General features: G+C 39.6%; 1 protein-coding gene and 1 non-coding gene across 2 annotated transcripts in view; both read left to right on the forward strand.

Moving 5' to 3' along the window:
• The window catches only part of LRP6 (LDL receptor related protein 6), a 255,064-nt gene that overhangs the window by 23,318 nt on the left and 226,551 nt on the right, over positions 1–5,195 (forward strand). The window lies entirely within an intron of this gene.
• On the forward strand, positions 2,098–2,224 carry LOC122151494. Its single transcript, XR_006164176.1, has one exon. It is a non-coding gene; the product is annotated as a small nucleolar RNA SNORA30/SNORA37 family (small nucleolar RNA).

The following is a 5,195-nucleotide window of genomic DNA, read 5'->3' on the forward strand; positions in this document are numbered from 1 at the left end:
GTCATTCCCGGCATAGTAGATCATGTGGTTGTCTGATTCAAAATGGCCAAAACCAGTCCATTTCAGCTCACTAATGCCGAGGATATCAATCTTTATGTGTTCCATTTCCTTTTTGACAATGTTTTGTCATAGTACTGTCAAATAAAAATATGTCTATACTTAGATTAGGACAGAGTTTATTCAGAAAGAGAATTGCAATAGGGAGAATACTGTGACTGCAAGATATGTTAGCATCTCAAAAGCAAACAGAATAAGGCTTTTCTTTTATAGGAGGGGTAAGCAGGCCAGGAACTTTGTGCAGGTATGGGGCCTGCAGGTCAGAGTGTGGAGGGTGGAATCCAGTAGGTAGGACTGTAGGACCAGCAGGTGCAGTTGAGCACATTGCATGATCTGGGTGGTTTAACTGGAAGTGTTTTTTCTTCAGTCAGGTGATGCTCCAAATGAGCCATTAAGGAAGGATGTCCTGCATCTGCTTGCTTAAGTTTAGGTGAGTTTAAGGGGTAAGCTGATCAGACGCCTGTGGGTAGGAGTGAAGCTTGACTAAAATTTGGTTAAGGGAAGTCAGTGGGTAAATATGAGCACTTGGTAAGTCCCCCTTCAGTTTAAGACATGCCAGCCCTTAAACACTATTTGTTGTTGTTAGCAGTCATTTGATTGGCATCAACTCATGGTGATCCCATGAACAGTGGAAGGAAACACTGCTCCATCCTGCACCATCCTCCTGATTGATTATGGCTCAGACTGCTGTGATCCACAGGGTTTTGATTGGCTGATTTTTGGAAGTAGTTTGCCAAGTCTTTCTTCCTAATCCTTCTTAGTTTGTAAACTCTGTTGAATCCTGTTCAGCGTCATAGCAACCATAGCCTCCACAGACAGATGGGTGGTGACTGCATGAGATGCATTAGTTGGGGATTGAACACTGGTCTCTTGCATGGATGATGAGAATTCCACTACTGAACCACCAATGCCTCTAAATACAGTAAGAATCATTGTGAGGTTGGTCTCTTTAGATTGGGGCTGATTATTTACATAAATATAGCAAGAATAGTAATTTACCATAGAGGGCTTTGATGTTTGGGAGTTTTGTAAGGAATCTCAGATTGAACTCTCAAAAGCCTCCTAAGGCTAGGAGAACTTACTGTTAAATTTCACCTGCAGTACCTGTAGATTTGAGGTCACCGCAGTATCTTGAGCTTTTTGCATCTGACAGGAAGTGACCTCCTTTACTTTACCCATAAAGCTGGAAAACCCTTTAAGCCAGGGTACCAGGCCAGTTTTCCCAAGAAGACTGTAAACATTGGGTTCATAAAGTCAACCATAGCTCCTTAAATGTGTCTTGTTATATCTGAGTAAGTGAGCATTATTTTCAAATATGACATACAAGTCAAATCTTCACTTGCATTAGACAGTGTTTTCAATTATGTCCTGTTAACAAGGAGAATGGATTCTTACTGAACCAAGCAAATAACTTTATTGCGATGAAATAAAGAAATACACACTAGCGTTTTCAAATTCTGGAGGGGTTATGCAAGAAGAAAAGATAAATGTTTTATTTTTGTTCATAAAATTATAATCTACTAAATTGTTACAATTTATAGATCACTTAAGCAAAAAAGAAAAGGAATTTTATATCCAGAAAATAAAACATTAAAGCATCAGCAATATTTTAAACAAAACTCGTAATTATTTTTGATCAGTTTATTCAGTCCTAGGTAATTAATTCTTGTTCCACTTGATCTTGGGTTAGCAATTTATGAACCCTTCTACTTCTCTGCTGTAGTTCTGCAAACTCTTGACTCTGCTTGGTATGGTATCAAAGGTCTTTAAGTAATACCATCAGAAGCCTGTGCCCAGTATCTGGCATGATCCTTTTCCATGGGTCTTTGAGACAGTCCCTTTTTCTTGAAGATGAAGCACTTTGGCCTGTAGCTGATTTGCAGTCTTTCAGGGAAACATTAGAGTGTTAATAAAAAAAATAAATAAAAGCAAAATTTACTTGTAGATGACAGAAGACTAAGTATGGAGGTAGTTAACTTACTACTAATAATTCTTAAAGTGACAAATCTGATGAGAATTTGGTACAAAATAATGTAGTTACTAGCATTTTCACAGGTCCTCCCAAGGTTATGGGACCAGGATTTGGTAGCTGGTGCTGAGAGAAAACCTTTGGTTGCATCTTTGCCCTGGAACTCTGCTAGTGGCAGCTGCCATTTGAGGGACCCAGAGAAAAAACAATAATTCAGTTGACAGTGAAATTTGGTAGTTTTTGTTACATGCAAAACCCTTCCTTGGGTTTCTGAGGCAGTATCACTATGGAAGTAGGTTGCTCAACCTTCCTTCCAAGGGTTTGAACAACCAGCCTTCTGGTTAACAGTCAAGTGCCTTAAGCACTACGCTACCAGAGTTCCTTTTTAACTTACTAGTCTTGATATATTCTTATGCTTGAGAGAGACCCTGGGTAACTCAAAGGGTTAATACACATAGCTGCTAACCAAAAAGCTGGAGGTCCAAGTCCAGATGTGCCTTCAAAGACAAGCCTGGCAATCTCCTGAAAAATCATCTATTAAAAACCCTATGGAGAGAATAGAAGGGTTGTACATGCACAGGGAGAACCTTTGTGGGGCAGGAGTGCATGGAGGGAAGGACAGAGGGGAAAAAGTGGCAGGAGAACTGTTGCATTACAGTCAGTATCATGAGACAAAGTGTATGTGAACTGCTGTATAGAAGATGAATTTGCTCTGTAAACTTTCACACAAATCACAGTAAAACTAAAACAAAAAACAAAAAAAAAAAACACCAATGGAGCACAGTTGTACTCTATCACACATAAGATTGCCATGTGGCTCAGGATTATTACATATCATATCTGAAGTTTTTATCTCTGCAAAGTCTATGTTCACCTGTATTCATAAATTAGATGTTAATATCTACTTTTTAAAAATAAAGTTAATCACTATACTTATATTTTGACTAAAACTTTTTTGGATTTCCAAGGCTGTAAATCTTTGTGGAAGCAGACTGTTTCATCTTTCTTCTGCAGAGCAGCTGGTGAGTTTGAACCGCCGACCTTTTTTTTAAGGCTAGCTGCCAAATGCCATAACGTTAAGGAGCTCTGTACCTTAACATGAGGAAAAAAAAAAAAAAAACCCACTGCTATCGAGCCGATTCCAACTTATAGCGACACCCATTGGGTTTCCGAGGCAGTAAATCTTTATGGAAGTAGATTGCCCAGTCTTCCTTCCACGGAGTGGCCAGTGGGTTTGAACCACCAGCTTTCTGGTTAGCAGTCAGATGCTTTCATTGGTATGCTACCAGAGCTCCTTAACATGAGAAAAAAAAGATGTTAAAAATAAATTTAGAAAGTAACAGAATTGTAACCAATTTTAGCACTTTCAAAAGTGAAATTTTGCTTTTTAATAAAACAATCATAGACCTGATAAAGTAAACATAAAACACAGAATATTCTTACAAGACACAGAGTCTTTACCTTCTAGGCAGATTACCCGAAGGCAAAGAAAATACTTTATAATCCCTTGTTAAGAGTAGATCAATCAAGAACATGAATAAGGTTGGCAGACAATGTTCTTGTAAGTTTATGTGTATGATCTGAATTCCCAGGTGTATAGTAGAGCTGACAAGGGGCAAAGTTGTAGTCACTGCTTGGTCACAGCCAGCTACCCAGAGGAACTGAATAGTTGAACCTGTGGGCTTGAGACCATAGTCGCAGCGGACATCAAGCTCAATTGGCATAACACACTACACAAAACATTGTTCCACCTCTTACTTTGGCAAGTAGCGACTGGGATCTTAAAAGCTTGCATACTGCCGTCTAGATGCAGAGATGGGTCTCTCCTCATCCAGAGCAAAGAAGAATGAAGAAAACCAAAGATTCATGGAAACAGTTACTCCTAGTGACTGATACACCATCCGATCTGCAACCTTTATGACTATGAGAGCAAAAGAACTAGATGGTGCCCGGCTACCACTGTCAACCACTTGGAAGGGGATTTATGTAGAAAATCCTGGATAGAGAGGGAGAACAATGTGGAACAAAACTCAAAATCATTTGGAGAAAAAAAAAAGGGGAGGGACCAGGTTTGCTGGTCCAATAGAGCTTGGTGGAACCACTGAGACTATGGCCCCTAGCTGCCCTTCAGTCTGAAATTGAACCCACACCTGTGGCTTCCAGCCAAACAAAAGACAGGCCTATGAGTTGAACATTTACCTGACGTAGATACTCTTTGGAGAGAACAATCATGGAAGAAGTAAGGGCTGCTTATGCACAGGGAGACAGCTCAGTGGGCAGGAGTGCATGGGGACACAGGGAAGAGTTAACTATCGGGAGGAAGTGGGAGGGGAGCTGTTGCATTGTGGTAAATTGTGGTCAGTGTCATGAGACAAAGTATATGTGAACTGCTGTATGGAAAGTGAATTTGCTCTGTAAATTGTCACCCAAATCACACACACAAGAGTAGACCAATAATGCAAGAAAATTTTGTCATTTTAACAGAAAACCAAATTCTAGTCTTGGATAGGAAAAATATTTATTATTAAAGCTATTTTTGAAAATCTTATAAATAAACCCATGAAATTTTAACCAACTGTGATAATTCAAGTTTTCTCCTACATTTTCCCCTCTCATCTCATGTGGGATATTTTACTTCAGTATAAAACTTTTTTCTTTTTCTTTAACAAAAACACATCCTCACGTGTTGCATACCTTGAATATAAAATTCTTCCCTTTCTATTACTGTTTTCCTTAGTAGAATCTCATTTACATATGTGTGACTTTTTTTATTTTTTATTTATCTTTTTATTTATTGTGATTTGGGTGAAAATTTACAGAGCAAATTCACTTTCCATACAGCAGTTCACATATACTTTGTCTCATGTCATTGACCACAATTTACCACAATGCAACAGCTCCCCTCCCACTTCCTCCCCATAGTTACCTCTTCCCAGTGACCATCCCTCCATACTCTCCTGTGCCCTGAGCTGTCTCCCTTGTACATAAGCAGCCCTTCCTTCTCCCATGATTGTTCTCTCCAGGGCGTGTGTCTACTTGAGGTAAACGTTTAACTCACATGCCTGTACATTGTTTGGCTGGAAACCACAGGTGTGGGTTCAATTCCAGACCTGAAGGGCAGCTAGGGGCCATAGTCTCAGTGGTTCCACCAGGCTCTATCGGACCAGCA

Source organism: Orycteropus afer, unplaced genomic scaffold, assembly GCF_000298275.1.
Source record: "Orycteropus afer afer isolate SDZICR_OR568_19922 unplaced genomic scaffold, OryAfe1.0 scaffold00488, whole genome shotgun sequence".
Classification (NCBI taxonomy): Eukaryota; Metazoa; Chordata; class Mammalia; order Tubulidentata; family Orycteropodidae; genus Orycteropus; species Orycteropus afer.